Consider the following 16,797-nt stretch of genomic DNA (forward strand, 5'->3'; position numbering starts at 1 on the left):
GAGCGCAAACTCAAACAAAAGTAAATTTATTCGCCAAATACGACGATTAATACACGATCTAAGGACAGATTTATATATCTCGAGATTATACGCAATGTTGGTAGCCATTGTTTGTGAACGATTTTCGTTTTGTTATTCGAAACTGTCGCAAGGTAGTTCTTTTAAGGTAGTTCTTTTTTCTTTTGCGAAGTATGGAAATTGTATTTTAATGTCGAATTTAATAAATGTTTTTAAGTTAAAAATAACTAATTAATATAGGAAAATTAAAAATAACTAATTATTATAGGAATATTTTGTGGCTTTGACTGTACTATATCGGAGAATTATTTAATATGCTGCCCTGTATAATGTCAGTAAGGCTTCATTGAAACCTTTCATTTTAACATGTGGTTTCATATTTTCAATAAAATATTATAAAGTGGATATGTACTCGTCGATAGACCTATATCATGTTCTTATTAAATTTCTGAATATACTTTTGACATCGGTTATTTATAGTATTCATTGTGTGCCTTAGATATATTGAAAATTTATTTCTAACATAAATTTTCTGTGTGCTACAGACAAGAAAAAGGAGTTTTTTCGATTTGGAACTTACGTTAAAGATTTTTTAAGCTAATTTGAATTAAGTTTAGGTAATAATATATTATTTAAATATTGATATAATGGTTGAACAGAATATCTGGTATACGCGCGCTTAAGAAAAAAATAACATGCTCAAATGATTTAGCTACATTGAGTGAATGATTTACGAACCAAGAGTGAATGGTAAGAAAGGCAGATGGGGAGACCTCGGTTGATCTTGCTCTGACTGCTGCTCCCGATGTGGGTAAACACATATTTTGAAATATATAATTAGAAAAAAATATAAATAAATTTTAAATGGAAATTAAAAAAAATACTAGTTTATCTCTGCCGACCCTACTACAAATAGAGTGATCGTCGACCTAAAAAAATATTCTATTCTATTATTTTTATGTTGCTTAGTTCGTAAATCCATTTTTTTAAATAGACGCTGAATGAATACATAAAATACAAGCCGGGCGATAAAGATATGTTCATCACAAACAAAACTAAATGGGACATAAAAATTTATTATGTGTTAAAAAGAGAAAAATGTATTGTAGCATACATCTATCGACATCACATTACGTCAGTTGATCCCAATTCGAACATTTGTTATGGCATTTTGAGCAACAAGGGTCGGTCGGTAGAATTGACAAAATTACTAAAAATAGATTAAATAGGTATACCAAGCAATATGAGTGAACAAATATTGGGAATTCGTGAACATAAGAAGTTTGCAGAATCTTATTTGGTACACAAGTGTAATTTCAGAAACCAAATGTTTTGTGTTTTATAATTTGCCATAAGAGTGCGAAGTCAGTTCAGATCAGTTCTTTAATAATGACGTTTTGAGTGCCAGATGAGCACAAAATCACTTCGCCAATGTCACGTCGTGGGTGGGAAGTCGGGAATATCATTTATGTGACGAATGAAGGGTGACAGGTGCCAGAATAGAAAAGTTTCAGAGTCCCAATCTTTCTGAATGATTTATATTATTTTATGGATGATTTTTTTATTATACCAAAAAAAATGTGATTTTTATAATTTTTGTAGCACTGTGAAATCAAAATTATTGCATATGAGTTAAAGGCGTAAGTTTTAAAAATGATTTATTTCTAAGATTTGTTTCTTTCTTGTCCGGGCGGAGCTCCCTAACGTTAGCAAAAGAAAAGAGAGCAGAAAACATTTTTTCTTGCTAGCGCAAGCTAGAGCAAAAGTTGCAACATTCTATAAAATAAAAAATATATTTTTAACGTTTATTTTAGACAATATACATTTTTACGCATTTTATAATTTGAAAAAAAATTATCTTGGCAATCTCATATAAATTAAAAAATCAACCTTTTATCAGAAAATGATAAAGAACGCTAATTGAATTGAAGGGTGGACATAACTCATAATGAACGTATGAATAAGCGTATATGAAAGAATAGAGCCTATGTTGCTATATAAAGGAAAACCAGCTTCAGCGGAAATTGAAGTTCCGAGGCCCAGGGCGCGGGCGCAGGCCGGAAGCGCCCCCATTAAGTTCACTATTAGTGCAATTAAAGCAATTATACGGTAATCAATTATTCGCTCTAGTAACGAGGTAAAGCGCGGCGTTAAGTTCCGCCACGCGCCCTGTTATGGGCGGGGTTTTTTTTTAACAAAAAAGTCATTATTTTTTATAATAAGCAAATAAATATTCATTTGACTATTTATTATATTTTAAAGTAGAAGTTTAAAAAATGCCATATTAATTAAGACATTCTTAAACATTTTTTACAATAAATTATAATTTTGAGCTAGGATTATCCTTGTGGATATTATATTTCGTAGGGAAAAGTAAACTAAACACTTTATTTCAGTAAATATTTAATTTCCAGTTAAGATCCTGTGGTGTTTTATGTTTCAAATCCTCTTACTGCTAACATTTTGCTTCGTGTCATATAATACATTTAATCTTTTTAAAGCTCACCATATTGTATACTTAACTAAAAGGATAGTATCGTTTACTTCAATTTCACAGCTTTTGAAGCCCCTTTTAACTTTTAGTTAGAATATATCACATTTTTAATTTTTTCGTAACATTATGCTATTAGGAAGCTAGTGTTAAGACACTCTGTTCCTCATTTTCTGCCAAATTCTGGAGGCATTTCTTGTTGAATTGTGGAACTCAACGCCGCGCTTTGCCTCGACATCTAAGCGAAAAAATGAAAGTATTAAATATTTAATTTCTTCAAATGGGAATCGAACCCATAATTTGTCGCATTTACAGTCTCACTTGTGCTCCTGCCATGGCCACGACAGGCCTCAACATTTCTAAATTTCGTTTTAAAATAAACAAAGCCATACCTAACAAACACAAACAGATTTAAATATATAAAACGAATCTAATTATTTATCAATTCTATGAAAATTGAACACCAGTGATTCCTCGTATTTTAGAATAGCACCCCTATTAACAACGGGCTGGTTGCCGGTATGTTTATTTATTTAACCAATACCCGACCAGTATAGAGAAAACCCGCTGTGTTTATTTTAAACATAATAAAATATTCTCACAGAAACAATCACATTTTATATCCTAACCTTCACCAGCGTTATATGGGGGTTAAAATAAATAATGTTTGAGAAGCTGTGACATGTGGTGTTATTCTATTTGCTAGACGAGGTAAACCAAAGTTTTATTACTTTGAATTGTCAAGTAACTATGAGTGATGAGTGTATTTGCTTTATTAAGACATGTAAAAAGTTTATTGTTGTCAACAGATAATTATATGAATTATATATATATATATATACATATATATATATAATAAAACTGTAACACATGGCTGTCTGTACATGTACGATATATGAGAAAAATATTATTGGGGTTATTTATCGAGGTGATCTAACACAAAACAATTATTTTTATTTTTTTATATTGCTACAAAATAAATATTTTATCGAATTGGGTGATTCCAAATTTCTATGTATGGATCTTTAAGATTATAATGTTATAAGATCCCGAAAGTAATTCAGATGAAAAAATAAAACATTTTCAAAAATAATATAACCAAATTAAAACTTTCTGTATTTAAGTAGCATTGGAGATGTAAGACATTTAAAAATATTATCAATTAAATTTGTATTAATAGAACTCCTATAATATTCAAGGTGTTAAAAGTTGTTATTTAAAAAGCTTATAGTATAAATAAGTGAATATATTTAATTACAATAAAGAAAAACACACTCCAAGTAACGCCTAGTGCTCATTAAAAATAAATAAATCTTCCAATACTGAAACATAAGTCCACTTTGTAAAATTTTCTCTCGCATTTTTATGAACAAAATTAATTAATATTTTCCTAGTTAAATTCTTAGCACGCACCAACAGATCCGTCAGGATGCTTCTTTGACGTAGTTTGTGAATCTACTTAAATTAATGTCTTAGAAACTTTCAGTTTCAATATTAGATCAAATATTGTCAAATTAAATTCAGTTTTACGGTTCCTCTCGTGTAGCACAATAGGAAAAGGAAACCTCTTGACAAAAACTTTTTCTTTTAATTACGGATCTCAACGCCGAAATTTGTATTTTTGTGTGAAATCATAATTTATTAGCTTCACGTCGTATCCCACTCATATCAGGATACGCAAAGGTAACCTGGGAATCTAGGTCTAAAACCCTTCGTTTCCAATAAGACACTTCCACTTTCCGCCAAATTCTCGAGGCACTGCATGTTAGCACGGCCTCAACGATATTTAATATGTTTGTAAAATTATTAGGCACAATATATTTTAGATAAATAGACATTTCATTATGTCTATTCAATCAAAAAGCCTACGCTGTTGCACATAATATAAACGAGATATGTAGGTTACATGTGATAAATAAACTTACTTAAAAATATTTTATATTTTAAAATAAAAATATAAAAAGAGTAAGCTAGAGAAGAAGTCAGCTGAAGCGAGTCAAAACTCTTTAAATTACAATAGGTGCCGTAAATTGCGTTGTCACCAAAAGGAAGATTGCAGACGAAGACAGAAATATTTATTCGGAAAATGTTATTATGACATTTTTCTTTATATGTATATTAAATTTTGACGAGAAGGCACGACTTCTTCATTAGGAATTAAACATATTTTCTTCATTTTTCTTTTTGTTTCAATTCTTTAATGAAAATTACATGTTATTTCGGTATATAGGTATAATTTGGTAAAGTACATAATATTGTCTATTGTATTTGAACTCATCTAGTTCAACTAATATACCCAAGAAATTAACAATTCTTGAAAACCAATCTAACTTTTGAATAATCTTTTTCACTATCTCTGCACATTCCGAAAGGTCATCGTCGATTTAGGTATAAAGAAAGTGGATTATCCAGTAATCTCCGCTGGCGATGTGGAGACACGCGTCCATGACTCCGAGGCCATATTAAATCCACATAACCTCACCATCGATTAGAATTTGCGACATTTCTATCAAATTTGTACCACCTTTCTTGTTTTGTCACGGTTCTTTGTAAATGAACCGTATAATTCAGTTACGAGAACAGTTCTTTTTTGTTTCATTTGTAGCGTTTTCTACCAAAAAAACAGTCACGATTTGGATATAAAACATTTCGTTGTTATTTTTTTTACTGTAGAAACCTTATTGACCTCTTTTTGGTGATATTAGGATTTGGTTGACTGAATATAATTTCCTATAAAAATGTGCAGTATTCCTCATAGTATTTGATTTAAATGAACAAGTTATTATTACGATTTTAATCATTAAAACGGAAGACTAATGTACAATTCAATTTTTTATTTGAAACATCGAAAACGCTATCGGTCATACAATTAGTAAGACACAAAAACTTACAATATTTCTCATATATCTAGTAGAATCACGTTTTTATTTAAAACATAATTGTTTTGTTTCTTTGTATTTCATAGGATGGACAATCTGCAAACAAACATGACAGACGACCATGTCGCTCGTCTACAGTTATTTGGATTTTTAAATGAAAAAATACTTCTACAAGTATACGTTCTACACATTCTGCAGTAAATATTACAGTGTCGCCTTGAAAATTCGGCGGCAAGCGAGAAATTTTTTTAAAAATCTTTCAGCCAATAACCTTACCACATGTATATCACGCCAATGATACAGAGCATTAACCACGTACAATGCTCAACGAAAACAGATTCAGAGCAGACTTGACGGGCCTCGCGCTCAGTCTCAACACAAAGCTATGGAAGCGGCTTAGCAGAGAAAGGGGATTAGAGCATAATCTGCAACCGAGTGGTTGACATACGCCTCGGGCTTGCCCCGTTTTCCAGTAAACATATAAATCGGGCAGATGCGACAGCGTTGGACTACATTAACCACTTCCTATGCAAGTTGTGCTGGCCAGTTCGGACATGTTGATGGCGCTACAGTAAACTGGGATATTCTATTTTGAGGTTCGGTTCGATAGTTGAAAATGGTCCAATAGCAATGGACATAAAATTTTAGTTTTAGTGGAGAGAATATTATTGTTTCTGCTATATCGTTACTATTATTAAAAAATACTAAACTTACCAGAAGACCAATTTGAAAACTGTAAACGTGAGGGTTGTGGGTTGAATTCCAACTTGTGGGAATGAAATATAATATATTTTCATTTCCTCGCTCTGGTAAGGAGGCATTGAAATCCACCACTTAACACGCATTAACGAGGCATTTTTTGTAACATTATGAGAATTCGTCGCGAAGTAGGGAACGGAAATATGGAAACGGAACCCTAGGTTCCTAGGTGCCCTCTGCTTACTCTGCTATGTGTGGGATACAGAGCGAATACCAAACATATAATCCAAAATATAATCAAACAACTTAAGTTTAAATTAATCAATTTAATTCAAAATTATTAAGCAATAACGAATACAAAACTTACCTTATGACATGTTTAAGCCGCTCAGTGGTGTCAACTGAAACAAAAAAAAAACAAAACGTCAAACGTGACATGAGCAGCGGTCAGTCCAATTGTCGTATAATGGGGAGTAGTGGAGCACCCACATGGGTATATTGACTGACAATAAATGTCACATATTTCTTAATAGAGTGAAGTCCAGCCAATTGAAGTGACCGTTGGAGACAGGTTTTGTTGATTGTAGAACTATCTAAGTCATCACCTGCTGTGAATTACTTATTTCCTGTCTCGTTTCTTTGTTGTTAATATTAGATGTTATTGCGTAAATTGTTGAGTATGTCTGTTTATTACAGAACGGATACCAACTCTTGTTTACAGTGTTATTTGTATGATAAAGAAAGGAATTTTGGAATCTATTAATATTTAAGCTGCTTGAGAAAATTACGGTACGGTTTGTAAGTAGGTCATAAAAAATATCGTCATTGTAGCTCCAGATGTGCTGTGACTTCCATGTAAAATGCTGTATTTACATAAAAAATATGACTTAATAAATATCGACAAACAGTATAAGTTTTTTGTTTATATTATATACAATTTAATTCTTATTCTGTAACTTTTACAAGTCACAGTTAAGAATATCATTAATGTCATGCAGAGCGAAGTAACATTTTTAGCTGATATTAAATAATTGAATTGAATTGAATTCTTGATATATGGCGTTTCGAGCAATATTAAAGAATATAATACCCAAACACGAAGGCTGTCATCGCTTAAACTATAATAAAACTGATATGGAGTGGATGTACCTAATATACCCATGTCGTACATATACGTATCTATACTATCTATACTAATATAATAAAGCGGAAGAGTTTGTTTGTTTGTTTGTTTGTTTGAACGCTAAGATCTCTGGATCTACTGGATCGATTTACTTTGTTTTTGATTTGTATGAAAGCTGCATTCTTTAGAAGTGCTATAGGCTATATAATATTACATTACACATATATACTAATAAATTAAAACACTTTCTAATTTGACATGCAATTTATTCTGCCATGTTAATAACAACCGTCGTCGCTACGCGACCGCGTTCGTTACCGCGTCATTTTGATATTCACCCTTATAAAAATAAATATAATAGTCACTTTTAGCATTTCATCTAGATTGAAATTATATTTCTATAGAAATTATATTCTTATATATCAAGCAGGCGTAGCCGCGTCCGGGTCCGCTAGTACGAGTATATAAAGGGAAAAACAGTCGTATATCGGTCGATGTTCCGAAACAATTAATACTCAATTAGATACAGTTCAATTGAACGAATAATTATCTATTCTATAAATAGAGTCAAATGCTCTGCTGATATAGAAAAAGTAAATGTCAAATTCCAATTACCTACATCGTTTTCACCTTATAAAGTAAAATTTCTTTAGCAAATAAAATACAATTGTATGAGTTAACGGAGTTTTGAAAAAAACTGTTACATATTCTATATGCACTTATAGTGTACGACTATATATATTCTAATTAATTCCTATATTTCTTAAACTATATTTGACTAGCGACCCAAACGCGACTTCGTTCGCTTAAACCAATTGTTATATTATAGCTAAATTGTACAAAATCATTGTATAAGCTATATTATTGTAAAGTTTCATCTAAATCTGTTCAGTTTTAGCGTAAAAATGGAACAAACATCCATTTTTACATATTTTTAGTGGGACTAGTAAGATTAAGTAAGTTTTTATAAAATTCTTCATTTCGAAGTGTTTAAGTTTTGGTATAAGTAATAACACTATAAGCTATAACAATATAAAAATTAAGATCTTATATATTGTTGTTAAATAAGAAAATTTTAACGAAATTTAAATTTTAATACAAATTTCCTAATTAACTAGACTTGGCACTTGATCAATTTTATTTTTCAAATTAAGCAACTTGTCCAAAGTTCCTCATGTGTTTGAGCTTAAAGCTCTTCAAGTTGTAGTAAATTCATTACGCAATTTAAAATGCTAATAGACTGTCGTCTGGGAAGTAGGGAGGAGATGAATAATGAAGTATTTGATACGTATCGTTCTATCCGTGGAATTGATAGGGAATTCCAGTTAACACACAGTGATTAACGATTGTTCGGATATTTCGAGTTAGTTGTTGAAGTTAGTTTCGCGAAACTCAGAGGTGCAGACGACCTATGTGGAAATATTTATCCTGCTATTTTTATTAATTGGAAAAATGTATGATATATAATTACGTTTTATTTAAATAAAAAAATATTTCTATTTTAAATTACACTAAATAATAAAAGGTGAAACGCTCTGTTTTTATTCAATGGTCGTATATATAAAAAAGCACACAAATATAAATAAAAGTGCAGCTTTTTATAAAAACAAATAAAAAGTATAAGTAGCATATAGTATATTAAAAGAATAAATAAAAAATAAGCAATATGTTATATATTTAATATTATATCAATCAACAACACCATAACTGAAAATACTATAATTTTACGAAAAACAACCATTAATATTTATTTTTACTTCTTTACACATCAAAATTAACTACATAAAATTAATAGTTTAATAGTATTTTATGAAAATACAATCCAGAGATAACAACAGTAACAAAATTGGTGGTTAACCGCAAGTTAAATAAGCAATTGGGCAGTTTAAAACCACTCGCGATATGACGTATCGGGCCAACGACAGTACAATGGCGTCGGCGCTTCACACAGTTTTATTCATTTAAACGAACTGATAAGAATTCATAGAGTTTATTCTTTACTGACCTGAATTTATTTCAAATGGAAATATATTCGTAGATTGGTTTTTAATGTTTGTATTGCTAAGTGCTTTTTTATTTAACATATTTTTTTTAATTATTGTCTGTTCGTCGGTTTGTCTGTTTGTCGGTGCATTTGTGCTAGCAAATCTCGGAAACGGCGTACGTTTTCACCTAAAGGTGTGGTTGTCAAGCTTTCCTTAACATTTGGTCGAGTCGAGCTGTGTCTATGGGATGTTTTTGAATTCAATTTAATACCGAGTTTTTACATATTTCTCTCGGTTTTCGGATCAGTATCTACTATCGTTTAGTCTCTAGCATATTATTTCTATTAAAACATATAAATAATTAAAATGAAAATTGGTATAACTTATCATTTAACTATCTTTATTTACAACTTGCAATAATATAAAAAAGAATTGTATAAAAAAACCCAATAAATAGAACAAAACCTATAAAGAGCATACTTCTCAAAAGCTATTAAGCTGCGCCCACACTGCCGACGTTAATCGTTCATTTGGATTACGATTATGTAGACGAGTATGCTTGACATTATCGCGCCATTGCTTCTAAATGGAATTATTCAATGAAAGAAATTTATGTACAAACCTACATACATATGTATGTATCTATGTAGGTCCAAGACTGTCATGTGTCAACTTGTTATTCGATGGTTAAGTCCGAATCGATTAGGAGAACGTTACAGATTATAAATGTTATCTGTCATTGAAAAAGATTACAAAAGATAATACTGTGAACATAAGTACTACTAAAGAGAGATATGCATAATGTATATATTTTTATAATGTGAAGTAGAAAAAAATATTCTTAAAAGTTCATTTACAAGCTAAAGAGTAACAGTTAACTTAAAGCTTTGAGGCCAGTTGTTGCGCATGGGCACAAGCGTGCGACTAAATGCGACAGATTGTTGGTTTGATTACCACTCGAGGAAATTATATATCATTGATTACCACTCGAGGAATTATATATGAGAAACGGAACTGTTTTAATAGAACGGAGTTTCCAAACGCTAGCTTCTCAGGATCTCTCTGCCTACTCTGCTTTATGCGGAATACAGCGTTAGGCTAAAAAACCTTAACACTTTTGCTTGGTCTCTCTCAAGTATAAAAACAAAATGATCAGGATTATTAATAGAAATCAGTGTATTCTGTTACAAGTAAGCTCATTTGAGATTGAATGTAATTGTACGTTCTCATTTATCTTAAACAGGGCAAACGTCAGAGGCAGGCGAGCACAAAGGGCTATATGTGAATGTGCTCGAGGGCGCACACAATAGATCCTAACAATGTCTTCGAAAATTTGGCTTTTTTACTATAGTAATGGATGGTCTATTACTCTTTGAGGCAGAGTTCATTGTCAAATATTTCATCCTTGTCAGCACAATTTATTATATCATAGCTGTGGCCCGCGACTCCTCCGCGTAGGAGTTGGATGGTGATGCATCTATTTAAAATCTAAAAAGATATTCTAAAACTCTCTAAATGTAGTCATATTATGACAGAAATTAAAGCTACAACTTTCTGTAATATTACCCTATGGTAAATGTGTATTTTAACTATGACATAAATATAAGAATATTCAAAAAAACATATTTACGTAAATTCTTACTATACTAATGGTTATTACTAAACCTCAACGATGGCTAGTTCTTATTGTCACAAGCTTTTTATCTAACATTTTTTTCGCACTACAGTAGAAAATAAATACCAAATATATACAATAATAATGTACTGCAATTTTAGTCGTTTTATTACGTTACCTTATTATTTATAATCCTATATAATTTCCCCAGCGCCTCGTTTTTAGTATGTATGTATATAACATAATATATGACACGTGCGTGACTCCCACCATAACGTCACCTGCTTTATTTCAATTAATTCTCAAGGTATGAAAAATGAATGCTTTTGTATTTTTTTTTGTTTTGTTCTAATTGCCGTTAATTGTTATATTATAAATAATTAATATTTTATAGAGTTTAGTAAATGAACTCATTAATATACTGGTAACTAAACTTAAGTATGTATAACGTAATAAAAATAATTTGATACAAAAAAATAGGGTTTTTCTTAAGGCGGGTCCTAACGTGATAGAGCTCTATAGTAGCACTAACATAGACTCGATTCACATTTATCATTATTTTCAGGTTCCAAGGTATATTTGTACGAAAGAAAATTTATGTATGACATTTTGTATTTGGATAAGCCCTAACGCTCTCGTTGAGGCAAGATTACCAAAAGCGTTCCATATTACTTATTAGTTATTTATGGGTTATTTGTAAAACTTTTGCTTTGATTTCATTTTCCTAAGTAACGTTCATATTTATAACAAATAACACAACTAATCCATTTGTTAATATTATTATTATATATTCATATCTTTTAAGTACTTTAGATATTGTTAGATTTTTCTAAAAGATATCTAAATAACCGTATTTGTCGTATATATAATTTAATAATACTAATTCTGAAACCAAACATTCAACTTTCACCCGATGATGCTTAAATAAGAAAATTAATTAATTAAGTCTTTAAAATAAACCATTGGTACAGAACTTTTCAATGAGAAATCTCATTGAAATTTTCTCATTTTCTTTTTACTGTATATTTTTTCTTACTCTAAGCCTGGTCTGAGGAGTATTTAAAGCTAGAAAGTAATATCAGACGCTATTGAAAGTATTAAGTTAAATTAAAAACTAAATTTCAAGCTACATTTAACTTATTAACTCTTAAGGTTTTTAATGATCAAAAATAAGTAATAAGAACTTTTATAATCCAATCCAATGGGTAGTAGAAAATAAGATCATAGCCTATGTGCACGTTTAAAGTCTTTTGAAAATTTAATTTTATGTATATGTACCCGACATCAATGTAGTAGTAGAAAGCTATTTCTTATTTTCAATTCCTGTATATATTTTTTTTCATGCTTATTTTTTTAGTTTTGCGCGGCATGCAACACCTAACTGGGTATACAAAGGGAACCTGGGAACCTAGTATAAAGACACTTCACTTGTCACATTTGCATTCGCACGCTAGTGCCCCTGTGCTATGAGTGGCCTCAATTTTTCATGTCTTTTTAAAACTTACATATATTATTAACTACATCCCTTAATGACATTATTTTAAAAAGAAATACCTTTAAAATGTAGCATTTAAATCTTTCGTTAGTGCATTATTCTGTTAACAACATACTCCCATTCACTTGCGACTTCAAAATAAAAGAATAAATTCACATAAATATAAAACAGTTTTAATCCGAGCGTGGCGTGACGCGAAAGTAAATGTCACCGTTTTGTTCCAATTATCCTTGCATTTGGCGAAAATAAAAGTTGTATATGAATATTTTCTTTATGAATTCGTCCTAATTTACGCGTCCCATATATTTAAACGAGGTAGATTATTTCTGGATATCCTTGCGTTTTGAATTTTGATACTTATCCAGAATTATGAATCATTCATTGGGTGGTCGACCTGTTTTTATTTTGACTCAATTCTCGGTATTTTGTAGGTATCCAAGTATATTAATTCTAATAATTTATATAAATAAAAAAAATCCTGCAAAGAAAATACTATTCATATCTTTCTGTCCCTATACAAAGCTTTTATATTGGTTTTCTATATTTATTTTTATTTAATAGGTTTTTGAATTGGCACTCAAAGTCAAATCAATGTATTGAACGCTAAGTTGATTCCTGCGTACAAGTATTATGACCTCATTTCCAATACCCCCACTGACGTGAAGCCAATAATAAAGTCTGAGCCACTCCACCTTGGATGGCCCTTCATCCTTTCAACTGCTCCTGTGATGACGAAAAAGAGAATTATTCTTATTTCACACTGCGCTAACCTTGTGTTCAAAGAAGCCCCTCGAATCGCTTTGTTTCTCAAACAAGCTGTACGTACATATATAGCTACCTATATCGGGGTTAATTATTGGGCCCGGCGCACGCAACGTAAAACCGCAAATCGGAACATGAGACTTGGTCGGGTAACTTGTTTTTTTTTACGTTATTCATAACCATCCGGCGAAGCTTTATCTTAGGTATTTATTTAATCTGTATCAGAAATTTTAATTAAATATAATATAACTAGTGGACCCGAACGCGACTACGCTCGCTTGAACTATACGAATATTTATTAAATATATTAATGAAATTATTTTCATTTTTCAATAGAGAGATGCGTTAAGCAACCTCATTTTGGGTGACGTTTTCTAACAACAAACTTTGCAAATCGTTGCTTAGCAACGGTCGCTTAGCGACGGTTGTTATTAACATGGCGGAATAAATTGCATGTCAAATTAATAAGTATTTTAATATATCGGTATATATCGATCATATTACAAATATGAGAAAAAAAAGTATCCTATGTTCATCCCGAGACCCTCAAGTATCTCTATATGAGTATTTTATCACAATTAAATAGGCGGTTTGGCCCTGATTGCGTAAAATACAGACAGACAGAGTTACTTTCGAATTTATAATATAGGTATGGATAAAGAAGTTCTATCAAAATGGTATTAAATAGAAATATGACGTACAAAAAGCATGATAACGCAAAATATAATATACAGTAGATTTGTCGCCCTTTGTTCTGTCATAACAATAGCTGGTTATATTAAATGGTATGGTATATTAACATTTTCTGCGGAATGTCCTTGACATTAAACACAATTTGTATTCCGCTGTTTCTTCTTGCAATAATACTTACGGGTCGACGTTCGATGATAGCGGAAACCTGGAATGTTTGACTCGTATACGTCATGTAATATTGCTGCCTGAGTAATTATTAAAAGTAAGATTTTTTCGTTTCACGCTTAATCCCGCTCACTCCGCTTTTCACCCGAATTCAAGATATATTCGAGGCTTATTAGAACGGAATTGAACCCTACACTTTATTTTTGCCGCTGTCCCTTTGTGCTATTTTTTAATACAATTTTTATATTTATTATTTAACAGTTTATAGTCCATTAATGACAGAAATGTTATGTAGGCATTGTCTACAGCACAGTTGGCAAGCATCATTTAAAACTTAAATATTTGAACTATAATATTATATTGCTACGATTTTAAAATACTTCTTTTTAAATTGTTTACATATTCTTATTTATATATAAAAAATATAAATGCCACCTAATATTATTTCTCATTAGTTAACGCATTTTTTAAAAAAATTAAGCATTTGCTTATAAAAATACATATATCAAATTTACTTCTATTAAAATTATTATTTTACAATAACCTGTCTCCATTTATATTATTAGAATTCTAAACATTAGGGTGTAAGTACACGGCAACAACCGATGTATATCGGTACAACAAAAGACTTCCTGGCCGCGACTCGCTGCCCACAAAAATTATGATCTACATTCCTGATAAAACGATAGACTCTTATTTAAATAAGAATTTGAATAATACATGATTTTTCTTAAAATTAGCCCGTTTTAATCGTAAAACGACATGCAATTGGTCGATTAGTATGTGCTGTAAGTATATTATTAGTTTAGAATATGAAACTATTTATTATTTCTATAAATTAATGTATTTAAGTATTTAATTTAGTGGAAGTAAGACATAATCATATTAGAGTCCAGTCATGGCGCTGGGGCAAAGGTACGCGACGCGACAGGTTTGGGTTCGATTTCCACTCGAGGAAATCAAATATTTATAATTTTCATTTATTTGCTCTCATATCGAGGCAAAGCGCGGCTTTAAGTTCCGCCACTCACGTAACGCCTCCTGAGTTTGGCAGAAAATGGAGAATGGAGTGTCTTAACACCAGGTTTCTTCTGGTTACTCTGCTGTGTGCGGGATATAAAAATAGTAGAAGAAATATCCTAGTATGATTAATATACGAATACTGTAGTCAACCAGTATTAAATCTATAATGTTAACACTGTCACAGAAGCTATACTTACTGCAATAAGGCATATAAATCTTATATGATAAAATTAATTAATTAATTTAACATCTTTGAAGTTATATATACTTAATTCAATATTATTTTATATTTCTCAGAAAAAAATTACAAGCATATAAACAAACAAATAAATTCTCGAAAGTTCATAATAAATATATTTTATCCAGATGTCATTTTCCATTACGTTACAAATATAAAAAAAATTGTTGCCTTCTCAACCGTTTCACTTAAACATATTCCTTTAGCCGTCGGCTTTAGGGCGATGATTAATGAAGCATTTCGTAGGTGCCTAATGCCGTCTGCCCTGATTCGTAAATATTATGAAGAATTTCTTAAATTATTTCATATTTTTGAATAACGTGAAATATGAAATTAGTTTTTCGTGGAAAATATCGAGAATATCTTATCTTATTTATTTATTAGTAAATGAGCTGTTAATTTATTTATATTTGTCTTTGATATTTAATTTTGTATAGCGTATGTTTCTGATTGATATCTAATTTCGTGGACCTTAGGAGACTGGAAACGTAGATTGTGAGTTCGATTCTTATTTAAGGGAAATGAATTATTATCATTCCCTAGATCTGGCACAAGACAATGGGCAGCGTTGAGTTCACACAAAGATTACATGTTTTGTAAATTGGGTGAAAAATTAAGGTAAAAGTCAATAACAGCACTCTGTTGCACTCTGTTTGCAGGCAAAGAAACCCTAATGTAAAGACATTTCTTTACATTAGGGTTTCTTTGCCTGCCCCGCTATACCTATGTAAAGTTAAATATATAAAATACTAGCGGCCCGCTCGCGGTTTCACCCGCGTGAACTATGCTATTATTAATTTCTATCTCCATGACTACGTCCTAGTGATGTCTATACAAAATTTGAGGCTCCTAGCATTTGTAGTAACGAAGTTTCATACAAACTTTCGACCCCAAAAACGACCCCTTAGAAGTCGAATATTGCAAATTCCCGTCTTAGCGAGCACCTACGCCCTATAAGTAACTCCTATGCAAAATTTGAGATTCCTAGCACTTGTAGTTTCTGAGATTTCGTGATGAGTGAGTGGCCTTTCGATTTTATATATATAGATATACTAGCGGCCCGCTCGCGGTTTCACCCGCGTGAACTATGTTATTATTAATTTCTGTCTCTATGACTACGTCCTAGTGACGTCTATGCAAAATTTGAGACTGATAGCATTTGTAGTAACGAAGTTTCATACAAACTTTTGATCCCAAAAACAACCCCTTAGAAGTCGAATATTGCAAATTCCCGTCTTAGCGAGCACCTACGTCCTATAAATAACTCCTATGCAAAATTTGAGATTCCTAGCACTTGTAGCTTCTGAGATTTCGTCATGAGTGAGTGACCTTTCGATTTTATATATATAGATAAAAAAAAGATTTTATTTATTTCACAAAAATCCATATTTTTCATTTACCTACATATTTATACGAACCCACAACCTGTCGCGTTTACAATCACTCTTTGCCCTGCACCACGACTGGCCTCTATACAATTATGCTTGAAATTTAATATATTTTAAACATACAATTTATATAAAGTTAAAGCATGCAAAAACCTATAATAGTAGCAAGTAACCGGTCGCATCGTATCGACGAGGCAGGTTCTCCTTATTTGGTAGCTGTATT

The 16,797-nt window shown here is 31.2% G+C and overlaps 1 protein-coding gene across 5 annotated transcripts in view; it reads right to left on the reverse strand.

Annotated features, from left to right (window-relative positions):
- Nucleotides 1-16,797, reverse strand: part of LOC146533923 (uncharacterized) — a 90,805-nt gene that overhangs the window by 20,874 nt on the left and 53,134 nt on the right. For 4 of the 5 annotated variants that reach the window (XR_014878599.1, XM_085195322.1, XM_085195321.1 and 1 more), the window contains exon 2: nucleotides 6,455-6,488. The exons of the other annotated variant lie outside the window; for it this stretch is intronic. The gene's annotated coding sequence lies outside the window, so the exon portion shown is untranslated. The remainder of the gene's footprint in view (nucleotides 1-6,454; nucleotides 6,489-16,797) is intronic. 5 annotated transcript variants of the gene reach the window in all.

The sequence above is a fragment of the Heliconius melpomene genome, chromosome 12 (genome assembly GCF_056956725.1).
Source record: "Heliconius melpomene rosina isolate 202511_hmr_F chromosome 12, ASM5695672v1, whole genome shotgun sequence".
Classification (NCBI taxonomy): domain Eukaryota; kingdom Metazoa; phylum Arthropoda; class Insecta; order Lepidoptera; family Nymphalidae; genus Heliconius; species Heliconius melpomene.